At 42.3% G+C, this 20,391-nt stretch overlaps 1 long non-coding RNA gene across 1 annotated transcript in view; it reads left to right on the top strand.

The window, feature by feature from the left end:
* Positions 1-20,391, top strand: part of LOC135313794 (uncharacterized) — a 217,291-nt gene that overhangs the window by 61,634 nt on the left and 135,266 nt on the right. The window contains exon 3 of the long non-coding RNA XR_010373293.1: positions 13,223-13,439. This is a non-coding gene — a long non-coding RNA (uncharacterized LOC135313794). The remainder of the gene's footprint in view (positions 1-13,222; positions 13,440-20,391) is intronic.

Below are 20,391 nucleotides of genomic sequence, written 5' to 3'. Positions count from 1 at the left end.
AGCATGAACTCAGAGAGGCACTCCTCCACCGAAAAAGCTCTTACTACCCCTGTGATTAGCAAGTGTAATTGGAAAGTCTATGTTCCCTGGAAGGAAACTGCTTTGGTCTATGTTCTGGTATGGATTAAACTGCAAACCAAACGTCATCGTGTTTTGACTAATTGCTGTTGAAACTTTTCAGCAAAATGTCAAAACTTGAAGCAAGGCCACATCAGAAAATTAAAGTACAGTAAGTACATGGCTGGTATTTAAAAAAAAAAAATCAGATGGATAGATCTAAGGAAAATGAAATTACCAAAAACGGTTGCTTGGGTTTCATAAAATGAAATTCAAGTTCAGTATATCAAAAAACATGTGGGTTGTATTTGAAAACATTTTATACAAAGGCCTGAGAGCCAAAATGGGAAAGATGTGGCTGCAGATAAGCTCGCATGTTCAGAACAGAGCATAGGTCATGGATCAGGCATGAAAAAGGAAATCTAAAGGCAGAATCAAGCGTTTGATAGACTTCAGTAGGTTTCAGAGAACTCACAGAGTATTTGTTCCTAAACTCAGTGAAGGAAGGGCTTCTGTCAGCCTCATTGGACTTCAGTTTGGGACTACACTGAACAAGATTTATGGGAGAGGCGGTTGTAATTCTCAGATTCTGCTAATTCAGAGGGCGTTGGAAATTACAGAGCTGACTGTCAGCAAAAGGTAACTCAGCAACATTTTCTGGTTGCGGTAGTGAGACAGTCAGGTAAAACTTTCGAGTTTTGATTCCCCGCTCGAGTGGAGACACAGTACTTTCTCTTGTCTTACTGCTCTGCGTAGATGGTATAAGCTGGATCGGTGGTACAGACCCTAAACCAAAGCTCTGCAGATCAAGTTTTCAAAAGCTGATCAGGAGCCTAAAAATGAAGGCAGAAACCTAGCATTTTGAAAAATACATATCCTACTTTGGTATCCTCCTGGTACCAAAGCTTATCCTGGGCAGTTTTCATGTAACTCGTTAAAGGCTAATGAAACACAGCTCAAAGTATAACTAAGCTTAATGTGAAACAATTGGAGGGAATTATTCTGTGATTGACTGTTGGCCGGAGATAGGGAAGGGCGTTTCAGACAGTCTGTTCTGCTGAAGGCCAATCTCTAGGGATCCTTTCTGTTAGCCCTTTGTTCACAGTCCTCCAATATTGGCCGTGATGGCTGGCATTTTTTATTCCTTTGCTTTACACCTGTTTTGTGTTAACAACCAGCAAAAGCTGAAGCATGACGAAGAGAATTTGTCATATTACTGTGGTTCTGACACACCCGGGGTAGGATGCTGATCAATCATGTACGGGTGGCTGGCTCGTCAGCTAGCACAGCCCATGCACACATATCCTGTTGCTGAAAGCAAGTTAAAATCATCACTGATTTGCAGGTGGATTAAGGAATGTAATAACATTCCCTTGCTGAAAGCTAGAAAGTGGCCCATTAGCAAATGCAGTTGGATGGTTTCAGTGGGCTGCTTTTAACGTCTCTGTTCCTTTTGTTCTTAGAACTTGAGGAAAGGAAGAGCATTTCAGGCACCACCCAAGACCTTCACTTAGATTTAGGTTAGGAAGCGGGCACTGGTGTAAAACCACTTTGCACCGGTCACAGTATTTGTAAAGGAAGAGATTCCCAGACAAACAGAAACAGTTCCTGATGCTTCATTGTTTTGTCCTCAGAAAAAAAGCATGTCTTCTCAAGGAGTTCATTCAGTCCTGCTTTTCAGATAAGAACTGAGCCTGCTCATGCTGAGGTTATCTGTGAATTACATAATTTTAATAATTAATACTCCATACAGCATTACTGTACTTGTGTTTCTCACAAATGGACTGTTGTCTACAGGTGACTGAAAAGCAGATCAGGAAATGTAAGGGAAGGACTCAGTGCCACTTTAGTTTTCTTTTTTTAAAAGTCAGCACCATTTCCATCTGATTGTACGCTTTATACATTTTTGTTCTAAACTAGCAGCACTAAAAAAGCTTGAGTCTAGCGGATTCTTATCTTACTTTTTTTCACGTGCATTATAGTCTCCCATTTACTGAAGGAAACCTGGAAGGATTTAAAGGGAATTGTTTAAGAGGGAATAAATAATGTTCATGAGATGCCTTCTGTCCTGTAACAGAGGCAGAGAATGCCAAGATTCCAGACTAATTCTTAGAAATCACTAATCAGCATCACAGCCTGCCTTGCAAATGATTTCTCCTGCAGCAACTGAAAATGGGAATACTGAGTGGGAGCAACAAGAACTGGAAACTGCTGTAGCATGAGACAAAACGGGTATTTGGAGTATTTTGCTTCAGAAGTAGTGGCATGTGTTGAGCTGTGCTGCTGAATTTGGGTTACAGTTGGGATTTTGTTGCACTGTTTAAATTATATCAGTGGCACTTACCAAGCTTTAGCATGTTTAACAATTTAAGTGAACACTTGTACTTTGCAAATTTGTGTAGGCAAGTCCTTGCAAGCTATAGACTTCCTAAACCTTTTTGTTATTGTATATGTTCAACATATTCTTCCTGGTGCAAAGAAAAAATTGTGCATAAAGTCCTAGACGCTTTAGCGCATTAAGAATACAGTATTTCAGCAATTGATTCTGAGTTGGGAAAAAACTTGAAATGTTAAAATTTGTCACAGAATAGAAAGTTCTGAGCTGCCACGATGCCTTAGAAGAGCCAAAACCCCAGCACTGTGTGACCACCGTAGGAGTGCCAAGCTCCTCGTGAGCACTGGGGTTTCCACAAGATACTCCCCGAAGGGAGACGTGATGGGTGACGCGTGATCAGGTCTGTCTGGCGTGGGGGACGTGCCCTGGGAGTGCGCAGGGTGCAGTGTTGCTCAGCTGCAGCAGCCCAGCTGGGCACAGATTAACTCATTGCTGGCAGGTGCTGAGACTCCCACAGCTGCAGAGGATGATGAGGAGCTGGCCTGGCCCCCACCCAGGGCTTCTCAGGGCTGGGTGGTGTTGGGGCTGAGCTGCTCTGAGGTTTCTGTGTTGTGTGGGAGAGTGCTGTGAAAGTTTTGATACTTATTTCTGTCTCCCATATGACAGGATTTTTTTTTTTTTCCTGGATGCTGGTCTTGTTCTCATCCTTGTGACTGGGTGAGTAAAAGGCTTTTGTGTGCTGTGGGCACTGTGCGAGCAGGCTGCCTTGGCATGGTGTGTAGATGCTGGTGTGAGAACGGGCAGTGTCTTTGTTTTAAGAGGAAAAAGAAAAAGTTCTCAAAGGGCTTCAAGTATTAATTAATTAATTCAAGTATTAATTCTTCTGTAAGCCTAGCTTTGATTCCAGTTGTGTGGAATATATTCCCAGATCTGGGAGTGAGAGAAAAGCTTACTAATTAATGTTTAAATACCCACCTCCACAAGTACTCTGAAATTGCTCTTTCAGCACAGAGTAACTGAATGATTCCAGGATTTAATACCTGTTGGTCTTTCAGCTCTAGGACTAAAACTAATAAGAGCTCTTTCCTTTCTTTCAGAGGTATTTAAAGGGGAAATTTCAGAGTTTAGAGTTGAGACTCTGTTATTGGCACAGGCCTGAAATCTTAAGACGATGCAATTTTTTTGGGGGAAATACCTTTTTTATTCAATGGAAACTACTGTCTTTCTCTGAGGAAAACAGGAATAATTTTCTTTGTTGAACTGGAGTGGTTGAGCCCTAAATACAATCAGAAAACATTTAACATCTAATCTCTGTAAAAATGTAATTATCAGCTTTATAGTAGTACTTCATGCTACCCAGGTGGATGGTGATGTAAATGGAAAGGACTGGTCTAGAAGAATGAGGGATTTATTTAAGACAGTCACTACTAAATGCGGCTCCTCTGTTCCACTGCAGTGCTCAGTTGGCTCGTTTGGACGCCACGAGCAGCGTGGGCAGGAAGGTCTTGCATTTGCTCTTGAAATATCTCCTGCCACAGATGTGGACTCCAGATAACTGGCAAGCAAAGAGACAAGCTCTTAACTTGCTGTGATTTTTCTGGAAAATCAAAATATATGTCTATGGATCATGCAACAAGGAAATACTGAATGCTTTGTTTCAGACCAAAGGGCTTTCTCCCTGTGTCCCAGCCTGTCTCAGTGCCATGACTCTCACTCCCCCCTTCCCCATGAGGCATGCTGGGGTGTGCAGTCCCCCAGGCAGCCCTTTTCTCCCCTGGTCCCATGCGATGCAGATACTTGACATCAAATCTGCAGGCTTCTCTCATCTCCTGCGATGTCCCCTTCTCTCCCTACGTACACTTGCCATGTGTTGGCTGCAGAAGACCCTGCCAAGGGAGGGAGCAGTAATCCTGCTGGGTGCTGGCTCTGCAGCCAAAGAGCCTGGGGATTCTTGCTCCTCAAGGAGAGTTATGATCAATGTTATTGCAATTGATTAGGAAGTGGGTCAGGTCTCGGTTCATGGATCTGGAGTTGTGTTGGCAAGGAGCAGTATTTGAGTGTGTTGTCTGTAACGGTAACTAGTGTCACTCGGTAAGGTGAATTTATGTGTGAACTTGAATGGTAACCTGTTGGGAGGGAGCAGAATTCAGCAAGAAATAAGTCACTTCTTGGAGGCAGTGCCTGGGTTTAGGACCAAGGGGGCTAAGGAAGTACAAGTATTTAACTGGAACGTCTTCTGTAGAAGAGTGTCGGGGAACGACAGAAGTGTGGAGCACATCCTTAGATATTTTTTTTTTGTTCTAAAGCTTAAGAGCATGTAGGTTATCATTATCACTTGTCAATTCTGAGCTGATTAAACTTGAAGAAAATGTTACTAGGCTGATGCAAGCTCTTTATCCAACACACACTCAAATGGCTTTCTTGGAGTGACATGCAGAGCTCTTAAAAACACTGCTTATGTCTTGCTTGGAGGGATCTGAAGAACCACATGTGAAAACCTAGAGAGGGTGTATCCACCAGTGGAGGAAAATTTTTTCTTTGGTTTGCTGGTATTTTCTGGATTTGATTGTTGCAAAGATGAACAAGCAGTGCAAAAACTGCTTTCACTTCTCTAAGCTGAGAAGCAAGGCATGCGAAGATTGGAGCATGCAAGTGTATTGAAATTGGAAAGAGACTTCTATCCAGATCTGAAGAAGCATTTGGCTGCATTTAGAAATTTTTATATGCCTTAGCATGACCAAAGAAGTTATTCTGTTGCTTAAAGATTGAGTGTGGAGCTGGGATCCTGCTGCTGCTGTAGCAGAAACAAAGGGTGTTATAAAGAGAAAAACACTGCTGCAATTTCTGGTGGCCAACATCAATGTAAACAAGGGAGGTGTAAACAAGAAGGAAATAAGGTGCCAAGAAACCTTTTCAAATTGAAATGCCATGACTTTTTCCTGTTAGCTATGCACTGGGTACAGCTAATGAGAAGACAGTCATGCCTATTTTCAGCCTAATCAGTGAGACTAGGATTGTCAAGACGATTAGAGCTCAGGTGTGTCACAGGCACAAGCAAGCAGAGGAGGAGGGCTGGAGGGAGGCTTGCACAGGTCAGTGCCTGGTGTTGATGGTATCCCAGGTGAGAGCAGCTGGGCATGGGGGATGCGTTGTGAGTGTCAGGGCTCTGGAGGAGTGTGAAGTTTGGGAGAGGATTTCTGGCTTGTGTTTACAGCTTGCTGTGATCTGCTGTTTCGGGTGCTCTGCTCTGTGAGAACACAGCGGTGACAACTGTGTTATTCTGGCTCAAATATTGCTGATCCTAAGAGCTGCTCGGCATTGTTGCTGTTACTCTGTTATTTCCTCCCTGTGGCTCTGTGACAGCAAACTTTTGTCATACAGCTCTTCAGCGTGGGAACCATCTTGTCTAGAGCAGTAGGGAGGGATGCGCACAGTGCCACCACAGCGGGATTTTACTGTTTGACTGCGGTCTCTCAAAAACATGATATGTAATATAGTGAGATGTTCTAGAAAGCTTGGTAAAGGTGGAGAGAAGCTTTCCCCTTCCTTTATTGCTTACCTGTATCAGGTAACTCATGAGTACTTGAGCTAGACTGGCTCCTGGGTGGCTCCTGTGCAAACCATGGCATTTCCTCCAGAGTTCTCCCACCTGAAACATGTTCTTTTCCAAGTCTCCTGTTTATCTTGTGCTTCAGGGTGCTGACTCTTCCCAGTTTACGTGCTGCTCGTCTCCTGCTTTTCTCCCTCTTTAATGCAAGAATCCTCCTGGTGCAGGAGGAGTTAACTGCCGCATTGTACAACTGCCAGGCAGTTTGGTTTCTTGTGTCCTTGTTAGAGAGGAGACGTTGGCTTGTAAATATTCATCTCCGAGGTATGATTATGATTAGACCACAGTGGCTACAGACATCTTCCTATAATATATTTTGGCAGGGCTGAGTTGATTAATGAAGCTAAAAGCATGAGAAGGAAAACTCTGGGAAACTCCTGTGCTGCACTGGAAATATCTCATGTAAATTAACATTTCTAAAACATGTTGTCTGCTTTAAATTTAGGCCCAGGGGAGAAAATGTGCTGATACATATGAGTAGTCTGATTTCCTTCCCAAGCTCAGCAAGACTCTGTGCCAGGGAAGGGCAGCAAGAAGCTTTGAACCAGAGAAACTAGGAGCTTAATGTTTCTAGCTGTTGAATGAAAGAATTGGGCCATTAAGGAAATGACTGAAGGAGGGAGTACCAGCATCTCGAAGGCCCTTCAGCATTGTCTATTGCTGTCCCTTTAAGAAGTGCTGTGTTGATGTAATGAGTTCTTGAGGTAATGACTTTTTAATGTATTTAAGGGAAACAAGGCCACCCTGATTAGCTGCAGTTTTATTTTCAAAAGCAGTTATGATTACTGAAATGTTGTCACATGTCACGAATCACTCGCTTCTGTGGCCGAGGTATCGCAGGCTTGCTACAAAGCTATTAATTTTAGTGGTTAGGCCTCAAAATTTCTTTCCCATTTTGAGGCAGTTTGGCAGCTGAGCCAAGTGTAATTATATCAATGCACATTTTCCTGCTGGAATCAATGCCCTGGTAGCTTCAGTGTAAAGATGGTGAGATCCTATGATAGTGGCTGTAGGGCTGGGAAAGGGGATGCTGTGAGCGCTGAGGAGTCCAAGGCGCATCGTTACGTGGGTGCTGGGACTGGGGTTGGTGGTCCTGCCTCCCCACCGTCCTGTTGTCCATCCCTGTTAGCTGTACTGGCGGATGTGTCCATGCAGTTGTACATTCTGAAGACCTGACCTGAAAAATAAGCTTCTTGTTTTTCTTTTTTCTGGTTGGTTCACTTTGGAGATCCTCTTTGTCATGAGCCTGTAAGAATTCATGTGGGAGCAGTCTCCCCAGGAGCTGTGTAATATATTCGTGGGGAAAGCTATGGAGCAGTCTCTGTCTCAAGAAGTGCACTGGAGCATGTGCTCTGATAATTCCCTCGAGCAAACCTGTGTAGCTTAACACAAAAATCTGTGACTGGACATTGATGTTCCAGGGGTCGTACCATGCCTCAGAAAAGCTGCTGGTGAACTGAATTGCAGCGGAAATCCTGCATAGTTGAGCTGTAGCTTTTTAAGATTGTTACTGAGAAAAGTTCTTCTTCCCATTTTGTTCTGTAGTTGTATGTACGTACAACACAGCCTGAAGACACGAAATGGAGGTCTGCTAAATGTTGTGAGAATGTGTATAAAGTTAAGGGCAAGTTGAATGGCTTAGTGTGAAGAAGTCTGCAATGCTGTCAGCATGCTGGTGTTAGAGACATAGCTGCATGTTGAATTTTTCTGAAGTGACCAGTGCCTGCAGACAGATATGGTACAAGTTATAATTTCTTGAGCATGGATGCCTCATTTTGAAAGGCTTTTCAAGATGAATGCACGCGCACACACACACACCCCTGGAGGTGGTGGCACATGAGTGACTCGACACCGGCAATGCTTGACAACCTGGCAGAGGAGGTAAGATACCTTGTTATGAGCTAAAAGATTAGTCAGTCTGCAAACACTTTGCAATGAAATGCTATCTAGCTAAAAATACTAGGTGAACTTTAGTTCCAAAGATGGGCGCTGCTTCATTATTTGAGGATGTTTGCTTCTGTTGTGATCAGTGTGAGTCATACTTTTCATGAGTCTTCCTAGTCCGCAGTTCCCAGTGCAGTGCTGGGTGTGTTTGCATTGTCAATCTCTTTTAACTCATTTTGTGTTCTCCAGCATTAATCTTTTCTTGCCAGTGTTTTCTAAATCTGATCCGGCACAGCCTCTGGAAAATAAAGCAATTGTTTAAATTGATGGTTTTGAATGAAGTACATCATAAATAAGTACATAATCTTTGAAAGCTCTTTTCATCTAGAAAGTTTTTTTTTCCTGGAATGTGATTATGGAGCGTAGATTAAATATATGCAAGAAGACCGTGCCACCTGCAGGTGCCGGGGAGAGGGTGCATTTCTCAGCAGTGTCCAGGTCTGGCAAAGCTGCTGAGCTGCCTCTCGCCCTGGCCTGCAGGTGATCAAAATAAACACGCTCAGTTATTTTTTTCATTCTTGAGCAAGTGAAAAGCATGAAATATAGGAGAGATTGTTCATCCAGAATCCCCACGTTTCAGTGTTGACTAAACATAAGTGAAAATGGCTCTGATGAGGCAGGCTTGGAGGAGTGTACTTCTTCTGTTGGCTTTACAGAAAGTAGCGCGTGCAGCTCTAGGGCCGAGGTCCCCACGGCCACAACTGAGGTGCTCTGGTGTATTGGCCTGTGTATTAACTGATGTTCCTCTCTTAAGAAGATGCTGGTGTCTTACAGTATGTCCAGGAGGTAAAAAGATGGAGCTCTATTTCTGCCGAGGGTGAACTGGTACGTAGCTCAGCGAAACTAGTCAGATTTTTGGCTGCTTGTTGTCAAATATTTAGCTGTTTGGGGCTACGCAGTCTGAACCCCAAGCATGTCCGCTTGCATAAACAATGTAGTAGCGTTGCTGGAAGCCGAGCTGCTTTTCCAGTTTGAAGCTGCCTACAAATAAACCTTGAAAACAGTGAGAAAGAGCATGAATGGAAAATGATTTAAGGAGAACAAAACAGAGTAATGGAAGACAGCGTGTGTTGCTAATTACCTGCCATTCTGATTTCTGAAGTAATTTTTCATCCATGAGCTACGCGGTCAAATACAGCAGCAAACCAGGAGTGTACGTTCTAGCTTGTGGGCATGTTAAATACTGGGAATTGACGTTATGTCATTGCTGCTACAGGTCTTCCATTTAGAATCGTTGTGCAGTAGCTTGGGGAGTGCTGCTGGAGCTGGGTAGTTCATCATAAATTGTAATTGCATAAAGATGATCTGCAGTAGCTCCCCAGATGCAATTTCCACTTGTAATTGGCAGATGAAAGAAGACTCGGAACAATTATCTGATATTAATTATGTCAAAGACTTTTTGGATTCTCCTCGTGCTTAAAGTCTCTATTCTTGACACAACCAGAGGGCTTTGTGCAGGGAAAGGGGGAAGGAGAAGGTAACTCTTTCAGCAGTTCTGGTCAGAAGCTGACTTGCACACCTGGTATTGTGGAACATCCTTCAGCAGCTTTAGCTCTTGAAGTCTCATGATCTCCAAATATCGCGTTGGTGTATTAGGTGGGCAACATCTGGGCCTTGAGTTTGATGCTGGACTCTATGGAGAAGAAATCACAGAGCTCAGGGCTGAGCATGTAGTGCCCTGCTGGGCAATCACAGAATCCAGTGCAGTCCTGCCAATGTATGCCTGTAAGAAAGCCTAACCTCTTCATTTAAATATTTTTGCACAGTGGACTGAAAGCTATTAGCAGGTATTGAAAATTCAACCCCTGAAGCAAAGTAGTTGTGCCATGCTCACCTCAGTGAAAGAGTTAAGGCTTTTATTGGATAATTTATGAGGCGAGGGTAAGAAGGGAGATGTGTTTTTAATATGATATGGACACCTGTAGTATATCAAATTCTATTTTGTAATTCTCTATTTTCTAACTGTAAGTTCTAACTTTGCAGAAAAACTATTTATAAAGAGTAGCTACTCTTGCAGGTGAGACGGCACAATAACACAAACCTTATTTTAGCAGCATGCTTTTGTAATATATGAGAAGGTTAAGTAGGATAAACTCTAACATAACTATGCCCTGATAATACACCTCCTCTCAGCCACACTCTCTGCTGTTACCGAGCTGTGTGCACTGGGAGGCAGTGAAGAGTTCACTAATTCCAGAAAAATACTGGATCAGAGCATGCTCTGCTAGAGAGAAGTTATGCATAGGATGCACAGTTTATCTTCTGGACTAATGTGGTCTGTTCCCGTACTTGGATGGTCCTGCTTTTTCCTTCCCCTCTCTGATGTCTACCTTTGTGACAGCTGTGGTATGGAATGACAAGGGAAAATAGGAAGAGTTCCTACAGCAGGGAACTAATCTGCAATCTGTAAGGGCAAAAAGATGCTTTCTGTCTTGTTCCAGAGGGTGTAAAGCTCACTGAAGAGTATCAGTAGTTTGATGTAAAGCTGGAGCAAGCTGCAGGCAAAAATGGACATAAGTAGTAACTTGTGCTGTGGACAGAAGTTACAAGATTGAGTTTTCTTTGGAGATTTTACCCTATGGTTCAGTCTGTAGGGAGTGTAAGGACTGAGCTGGTGCTTCAGCCTTCCAGCACGTGGGGCATCAAGTTTAGTTGCTTTCCTTTCTCGAAGCCTATTTTCATGAGTGCTGTCGGCAGGTAGTATATTAGCCACCTCTACTTGTCCCCCATGTCTACTGGAACCTAGGCAAAGTCTTCCACACTAATGGAAGACAGACAGACACACAATGTGATTGAATACAAGCCTTGTTTTCTTAGGAATCTAAGCAGGGAAAGTGGAGTTAAATATAAATACTTACCTCCCTTGCATTGCTCCTGTTCGATCAAGCATCCCAGTGTCTGTGGGGCTGCGAAGAGAAGCTGTCCTCTGAGGGCAGCATGAATAATGGCACTTGCACCCTTTTAAAGCAGGGTAATAATATGCAATATTTATTGTATTTGCTTGAATGCTCAAAAATTACGTTTTGCCTGAAAGCTATACTCGGCCTGGCCCCTGGAGGGCACCAACAGCCAACGTTACATTTTTTTCATTTGCCTCTTAGTTATTGCCCACTGACATCCAGCGCTATGAAGATGGCAAATATATCCCCATGTATAGATTAAATTGAACTTGCTTTGCCTTGCATAATTTGGAAATTCAAAAGACCAATTTCTTAGTGTAATTGAAAACTGCTACATTTCAGGCTTATTCATTGAATCAGGATTTCCAGTTAGAATTCAAATTAATCTTTCTACCTTTAAACAAGATAACGAGGGTGTAGTTATATTTACTCAGCCTTTTAACAATTGGGTTCAGTGTAGCTGTATATGATTAACTACAGATACACAATTGCAAAAGGTTAGTACGGGCATGACTCAAGTCATAAGGGAAATTCATCTCTTAAGGCTAAAAATCTGAACCGACAGTTCAACGCTGAGCCTAATGCCCGAGTCCTTCTGGAATGGAAAAGTAAAAAGGAAGAGGAAGAAGGCAAAATGACCAGCCCTGCATAAAAGCCATGTCAGTTTGTGTATACTTCCCTCTGGATTATTTTTTTTTTAATGTAGCCTGGAGTCCTTTTGCTTTAAAGTTGCATTAATGTAACTTAACTGAATTACTTCCAACACCTGTCAAAAAGACGAGTGCTGTTGTGGAGCACATTCGTGCATCTGGATTCTGTGGGGGATGGTCTAAGTTTGAGGTTTGCACATGGAAACATTTACCTGGAGCACAGTCTGCTCTGCATCACAGGCATCTGATGTGGTGGTGGGTAAATTGGGTGGTAAAATCCCTAATTCTGTGGAATACCGATAGATGGGTTTTAAGAGCTCCCATCTATAAAGAGAAGCCTAAGGGACAGTTTGACCGATATCATCCTAGCTTCAGGCACCTGAGACTTCATGTGGTCTTACTTGGTCTTTGGGGGTCTTGGACTGACTCTTCTCTTCATAGACTGTGTAACAAGGCAGAGTTCCTGAAGTTTGGGCGAACTAAACTGGACCCACAAAAATCATCAAGTTTTGCTAATAGAAGGTTTTTCAGTCTCACTAGTCAAAGCCCAGAGGCTGAATGTCAAAAAATGTCGAACAAATCTGCAGAGAATGAAGCAAGGGAGCAGGTGATCGCAGGCTTTGGATTCTCTGTGACTTACAAGGTCCAAATGAAGATCAGATACTTTTCTGAAAGCTCAGCTCTAATTCCAGTATTAATTATGGGAAGGCCAATGTGCCCTATTATACAGAAGGTCAATATGAAGAATGTGGGTGTTTTTTTTAAAATGCATGAATATGAAAGGGAAGTTGCACAAGGTCACATCAGCCATGCTTGAGGGCAGACGCTGTTCTGCTGCACCACCTTGCTGCAATAAGGTGCTGAACAAGTTCATGTGCCCTGCAGCCATTTTCCCAGTGTCTTATGTGGGGCTGGGTTTTGTGGTGCTGAAAACTTGCAGCTGTGTGCCCAATAGCTGGGAGGCACGGTGGCTAGATGGGTTCCTTGGTTTTCTTTGCAGGCTGACCGCAGGGAGGCAGATGCCTCGTGCTACGGTTCTGCTGGCAATATCCTTTGCTGAATATGAGAAGTTTCAGGGGATTTTTAATTCTTCTTTTTGGAGATGGGAGGAAGTAAAAAGATTGTCAATGGGAACAGTTGACACCCAGACTTAGCACAGTTTAACTTCAATGGGCTTGTGGTGTCTTGACAGTGTGCCTATAATCCACATGAGCTGATGCTCTTTCACTGCTGGCGAAGCCAAGTTGTGCTTCCTTGCATTTGCAGTAGTCTAAGACTCTGCACATAGGCAGCTTGTGCCCAGTAACAGCTTAAGCTGTGCTTGCTTGATTCGTGTAGGAGTGTGAGGTCACATACAGAGGGTACCCTTCAAAATAAATGTTGTTAATAACTAGTTATTAGAGCATCGTGAGCAACGGCCGTACAGAGATACCCTGAGGTGGGGTTGTAGCTGTGTGTTTGGGTTGCGCTGTCGCAACTTGCCAGCGGGCCTGTGCAAACAGGCAAGAGGCAATTTCCGAACCCGCTTCTGCTCTATCAAGCCATCTATGGCTCGTGCTTCATTAGCTGAAACTCACATTTTCATTTGTACTGCTGCAAAAAGTAACAGAATATTCAATTTTACACATGTTTACATTTAAATGCGAATGTAATGTAACACTCTAAAGAAGGGTGAAGTACTTCTTTGCTGGCTGCTATGCTAATTCTCCTCCCTGTCATTCATTTACAGGTCTGGGCTGGCCTACCTCTGGGTCCATCTCTTCCAATGTCAGCAAACACAAGCCACGTGGGGATTATTTTAATTTGTGATGGGGACTACCTTTGCCTCTATGAATAAGAAATCGCCTTTAAATACTCCCTGCCTTTACTGAGCTGAGTGCTCCTGATTTCCAGCTCTGCAGTACGCATAGGCCCTTGGCCAGCAGGGCCAGGGCTGGGCCTACAAGGTGAGCATGAGCAACTTCGTAATGAAGTAATTAAATTAATGTAAGTTGTTCTTTGTCTGTCTGGCATCTCAAGTTGGACCACGGACTTGATATTTCAAGTAGTAACAACACTCTGCTGTTGAACTAGCGTGATGATATTGGGCGGGATTTGCTAGTTCTTCTGGCATCTTCACTGCGGGACATGAATCTGTCAAGGGAAATATGTGGTTTGGATGTGAGAAGAGAAGGAGGTAGAATTTGCTTGGGTAATCCCACAAGCAGTCCTCATGCTACTGTTAACTTTCTAGGGACTGAGCAGAGAGTCACCTATTCCTAATCTCTGCCCAGAGTTGCTCTGCTGTGACAGCATAAACCGGAAAGACAAGAGATCGTGTCCTAATATACTTCTCTTGACAGGCTGGCCGTTGAGCTTGCTGTGTGAAATCATGCCTTTGAGTTACTAAGGGGTTTCATTCTGGATGGCATCCTGCATATGTTTTTCAGTCACAGACTGGAATAATTTCAGGGAAGCTGCTCTGTTCTGTTGCCTAATTAATAATACATCTCTTAAAAAAAATAAATAAAAAATATCAATGCATATTTAACTGATAAGCTAGAGCAGCTTCAAAAGCACCGTTTCAGTCCATGGGCTGCATAATACAGTGCTGTGTTACTCTGAAAATCCTAACTAGAACAAAACTTTGGATGTGTGAGTTTGCATTATGCTCTGAAGTAGTTGAGTGGTTTAATGTGTTGACTTTTCATTACTTTTTTTTTTTTTCCTCTTGGAGAGGAAGAATGGAAAATACAAAGCACAGTAGCTTAGCGAGTTACGCGAACTAGTGGAGCTAAAAACCTCCTTCATTCCCTTTCTGAAAGGGATTTGTAACTAAGATGAAACCTGCAGCAGAAAGGTGATGTTGTAAAGCTGCTACCCAGGATTACCTCATCTTCAACCAGCTGTTAGTCAACAAGCTGCTCTGGAAAGCAGCTTATGTGACTGTTCCCTTCTGTTTAAGGAACGCAGGGTAAAATAAGGTGCAATACTAGGATTTGGGAAAGGTTTTCTTATCTACTGCTATTACCGTCACTGTACAACACTGTCCAGTGCTTTTCATTGTGCAGTTGTTCATAACGAGGTAAGAACAGAGCTTTTAGCATGAACTTTTGCCATTGTCGCTTCAACTGATTCTCATAAAAGCTGCTGACACCTTGTTTTGTAATGCTTACTTTTGCTGGGGGAGAAGAAAAATTCATTGTTCCAAAGCCCAAATAGTTGTGAAAAGCCAGGTTGAGTTTTTTGAATTATTCGCAGGTGTTGTTCTTCACCAACACAGAGTGTTGATGTGGGGAGAGTAAATGACATAGACATGGAGTCCTCATGTGAACATCCCCAATAGACAAAGCTTCCTTTTGTTTGTTACGGTTTTTTGTGTGTGTAGTTTTGATTTTGTTTTGGCTGGGGTTTCCTGTTGTTTGTTTTGTGTGTTGGTTTTTTTTTTTGACAAAACTGCTGTTTGCTCCTTGCTGTGTCAGGGAAGGGAAAAGCCTTTAGGGTTGTTTTCCTCTGGAAATGTGCTTTCAAATTCAGAAGCTTCCTAGGTTTCTAAAATAGTCTTTTGCAGAGGTGATGGCAAGGCTCTGCCTGTTAGCCCACCTCTGCTGCGCTGCAGTCTCTCACTGCTGCTCTTGCTGGCTGCCTGACCAGGTGCCCTGCATGCGTCTCCCAACCTCTTTTTCCAAAGAGATATGCCTAAAAAGTCCCAGGGCATCTCTCATTTCTCTGTGTTTCATGTGATTTGGGGAGTAGCAACCAGGACAAAAAAAAATCAAGTAGTTGTCTCTGAAGAGTGTACTTCAGGAGTTAGTTGTAAACAGGTGAGCACCACCAGGTACCACTTGTGGCAAAGTGGTGTTAGGGATTTAAGTCTTGGGCTACAATGATATCAAAACACTTCCTGTAACACAAGCAAGGATTGCTATGATGAAAGCTGAGGCTTTAATTTGTTTGGGATCTTGATGAACAGCCTGTGATATCAAAACAGACTGCGTGTAAATAGGCTCACAGAGAAACTGAGCGATGCCAAGTGAGAGGAGCTCAGTTCACGGGCTCGGAGACAGGACCTAATCCTAACCCACATCAGGAGCATTCAGAGCACAATGCAGGCACCTTTTGGTCTTCAGTCACGAGCTGTGAAAGCCTGTAGACAGTTCTGCTCTGTTACATTTTTTGTTTTGGGGTGGAGGTAATGGAGAGGTAACCGCATGCTATGCGAGGCACAGAAGTCTCACGTGGTGCCGTACACACCTCTGGAGCAGGAGGCTACTTCGATTTGGCTATACCTGAAGTGCTCTTGTGGCCTATCGTAATGTAAGTCGATTTTAGCCCCAGTTAACAAACAAAACTCAATCATCTTGATGTCCAAAATGGAATATATTGAGTCACAGAGGCCATTAGACTCTGCCACATAGGACAGTCTAAAACCTGTCTCTTCCCAGCATCTGAGAGATTTCTGAAGAGAGTTCAGGTTGCAGATATTCAGGAGCACAGGTGATCAGTGCATACACAGGACAAGAATCATTAGGAGGATAGATTCTTTAAAGTCATTGCCAGTATTTTCTAAAATACTTTTCTTGGACAAATTACTTTATTTAAATAGATATTAAATCTTCTTATTGCTGTGAACTAAATCTCAGAAAGGCTGAAGATTCCATTTTTCAGTAATCTGGTTCACGGGAGCCTTCTGGCTGCATTAAAGGTGAGAATGAAGTTACTCAGCCAGTAAGTTAATTGATCCTTATGGGTCCCTTCCAACTCAACATATCCTATGATTCTATATTAAGAAAGAATGTTTGGGAGCCTTGGCAGTAAATGACTTGGAGAAGATCTTGCATTTAAATTCTCCAAAATGGCGTTTAAACTCTTTATATGTTTCCCCGATATCTCCCAGGTTGGGTATCGAGTTATATTAGTTAAACCTTTATCACCTCTGCAGAAATTAAGTGGGCAACTTGAAATGCAGATGTCTTTACATCTTTTAAGGGTGCTTTTAACAGGTGTATCTTTGCTGAAATGGTCCTTAGCGATGCAATTAATCTACCACCCTTCAGAACTGGCTTCCAAACTGAATAATGGAAATTACCTCCACTTCTGTGTATGTTCCCAGCTGCTTAAGTATGGTGATTGCAACAGCGGGGAAACTAATAGCTCTGTGGTACCTGAAAAGGAAATTTATCTTGTACCAGTCGTGAGTTCCTAAAGAATCTTGGAAACAGCATTTTTAGTTGGGAAATCCAGTTCCTGATTTTGTGAGCAACTGCATAACAGAATCATGGTAAGATAATCTGGAAGGATGTTAGAGAGGTCATGTAACTCATCCATCAGCCCCAAAGCAGGATCAACTATATATTAATCCTGACAGATATTTATTCAATGTGTTCTGAAAGATCTCCAGTGGTAGAGAGATGCTCAGCTAATCTATTCTGTCTCCTAGTCCCTGCCATTAGAAAGGTTTTCTTGAAGTTTACCCTGAATCTTTCTTCCTGTAATTAGTGAAGAAAACTAAGTAACTTGTCTTATCTGTCACGGGCATGGAAAAAAGATTATATTCTACTCTACGTATATGAAGTCTTCAAGGTTGCCCCCCATGAGTTGCCTTCTCTTTAGAGTACACAACCCTTAATGTTTTTAATCTGCCTTCATGTCATGCTTTGCAAATCTCTGATTAGCCTCGTTGCACTCCTGTTACTCTCTCCAGGCTCTATCTCTCTTGATCTAGAATATCTTTCTAGTGTCTAAAATAGCATCCATCACCCGCTTCTGATTCAGTAACAGTTCTTGAAATATGTTTGTGATCAAGCTTAAAGTAAGCAAGTACTATTATTAAAATAATTTCCTCTAACTGGGAGATTGGTCTTCCATAGTAACATAAGTCCTGGATAAAATTAAACCTAATGCTAAACATTAGTTTGGAAATGAATATGCATTTTAAAAGGAAACTGGGGTTCTAAAGCGGGCTTTAACAATATCCAATCTTAGTATTTTTCCCCAGTGATTTGGACCCAAAGGGCTTCAGTCTTAGACCTTTTTAAACTGTCATTTCCCTAGCCTCTTCACATGTTTGCTCTTCTGTGAATACCCAGTGTTTCAGTCATGATTGCTGTTTGTGCATGTGTGTTTTTCAGTTCTTGTTATAATAACTTCCAGGATCTCGCAGCCGGTGTGCAAGTGCTTTCTTCTTGTGCAAGATGCTCAATCTCATCTGCACACACTCTATGACATGACAACTTATTTGACAACGATGACATTTGTTGCTGATTTTACCACATGAAACTTCTGCAGAGCCTTTTTCTTTGTGTTGTTTTTTTTTTTCTTTCCCCTCCTGCAATTAAAGCCTGCATCTTACTTACTGCCTTTTGTTTCTTTTGAACTCATCAGGGAGGAATATAATCAGATAAATATTTGAAATTACAATCTTGGCTAAGAAAAAAACATAAAAGTGTGAGGTAGTCATCACCTTAGATTAGCATTCTAAAGCTGATAAGTAGACAGGCCAAATAATCTGCACTCGTTTCTGAGCAACAATTTAGGATTCTCGGGAATCAGATATTGCACTAAGCAGCTTTGAGGAAATAAGACTCAGTTAATCAAGGTGGGAGAATAAAGCTGCAACAGCAGAAGCTGGAGTGATTTGCTAGTCACTCGCAGCTGAGGAGTGCATATACTCTTCATCCTGCTGGAAAATTAGGGGTGTGCAGAGAGAGAACTGGCAATGATAAAATATAGGTAAAAATTTGGCATTAAAGGAGACCATTTGATCCCTTAAAACCAGTACAGAAGGCTTCATAAAGCCTCTAGCTCTCACTTAGTAAGCCTCCCCACATGCTTAGTGCGGGCACAGTAACAAACTCCAGACCTTTAGCATGAAAATGAAAAAAAAAATAAAAAATTGTGATGTGCCAGAGGGAAAGCAAGAAATAGGAAGCTCTTGCTGATGTCTTGAACTACTGAATTAGCAGCAAATTTCCTAGCTAGAAAAAAGTCCAGCTGGTGCTAAGAAACTGGTTGCTTTCCCAACTTCAAAGCATCCACCAGGCTGTCTAGGGAGGATAATTCCTTCTATGAACAGTCTAACTCCCGAGTGTGTGAGTGAGATGGGCTAAGTGAGCTCCTGATAGAGGTTTTTTTTTTTGTCTTGCATTGAGTTTCAGAATGTTGAACAGTTTGGGCTTAAGGTGAGAGAAAACCTTTTTGAAAGGTTTTTATGGAAATTGCTTCTGTAGCAGGGCCAGAGATAAACCTCTCCGCGCTGCGGTTGCAGAATGAAATGACCGTATGAGTTATAGCTGAAGGAATTTTACTTTATTACCTATGCCACAGTTATTTTCTCAGAAACTTTGCTCTTCAGGAGGCGTGCCGGGGGCTTCTCCTACAAAAGGTTTTCACTTCCGAACATGGCTTGCTCTTTCTTGGCAAACCCCTTCTGTCGTGGGCCTGTTGTGAAGGAGGGAGAGTAGGGTTTAATTAAGCGGGTTACGACAGTGCGTGTTGCAGTTAGCAATGCTCCAAAGCAGGCAAGGGAGAGAGAATTTGTAGGGAGACGTTGGGCTCTGTGTCTTGCACTTAGGAAACATGCTACACCATATTACCCTTGCTTTGGATGTGTGCACAGGCATGAAGGTGCTGAAGTTGGCGAAAATTTGGCTGATTTTTGTAACAGTGAAGCTTCCGAAATGGCTTCATCTTTATGGAAGCTGGCTTTCTGAAGTGTTGGCATTCCATGACATTCTGCATACTGTGTGAAATTCAGCAGGGTTTTTTTCATGTTGAAGTGGAGCTACAATAATTTCTGAGGTCTGTGGCTTATTTCAATTATTTACTTCTGCAAAAAGATTTTTATAAAGCCTTCTTTCTCTTTCATATTATTAACTTTCTTGTCAAACTTTTATTTAAACCACAGAGACAAAGATGGATCTTTCTTTTTTTATAGCTCTGCAAAGTTAGATTTACTACTTTGACCTGTTTCAGTGTGATTGAAAGCTAATCTGTCTCCTTTTTATTGGCTTTTGGTAAAGTATGTATTTCTTTGTTTCCCTTTTTCATTCTGCGTTGTCTTGTGAAAATATGTAACTTCGAGCTGTAAAAAATTATACCTCTACAGGAAAGAAAAAAAATGACAACCCTTAATCCAATCCAAGTGAAGGTTTATGTCTTTAATTAGCTTCTTGGATTGTATTCATGTATTATTCAAATAAAATGAACTATGAGCAATAACAAAGGTACTATGGTCACCTCTGACCTTGCAGAGAGGAATGCTAAAGCCAGAAAGCCTTTTTGGCTCAACATCAGTGACAACTACTTGAATTTGTCTTTCTTTGGAACTAACTTTTTGCCATAAAAAGCATGCAGAGTGCTCCCACTGCAGTTAACTTGCTTGGCCAAGGGTGTGATTTGGCATGTGGGCTGTTAACTCCAAAGACTGATATTTTAAATAGCGTTGCACTCTAGTTTTATAATTAGTCCTTTCAGTGCTTTAATCCTAGAGTATATGTTTCCAACCCCTCTGCAAGAGTTTATTTACTATTGGTTTTTAATGCACTTAACACAAAAGCCATTTTATGTCCTTATGCTACAGTTTTAAAGTTAATGTTACTATTTATAGAGATTGTTTAATGTTTTGCCTTACTCAAGTGGATCATCTCGTGATCATCCATAGGATTATATTAGGCAAGGAAAATTTTGCCCCATATATGTCATTCCTCTTTGCTTCTAAAGAGCTGAAGGAGCATGAGGGTTATATCCAGGGATATTGATCCTGGGACTGATTTTGACAGAAGGTGCTGACTCGCAGCAGCAACCCAAAATTGATCAGTGTTTCCTTCTGTCCAGCGGGAAGCATCTCCATGGTGTCTCTGGCAAGCTCCTGACCCTCTACAGCAGGGCCAGCACTTCAAAGGCATGTTGCCAGACTTA

Source organism: Phalacrocorax carbo, chromosome 6 (assembly GCF_963921805.1).
Source record: "Phalacrocorax carbo chromosome 6, bPhaCar2.1, whole genome shotgun sequence".
Lineage (NCBI taxonomy): Eukaryota > Metazoa > Chordata > Aves > Suliformes > Phalacrocoracidae > Phalacrocorax > Phalacrocorax carbo.
This window is presented reverse-complemented; position numbering and strand designations above follow the sequence as displayed.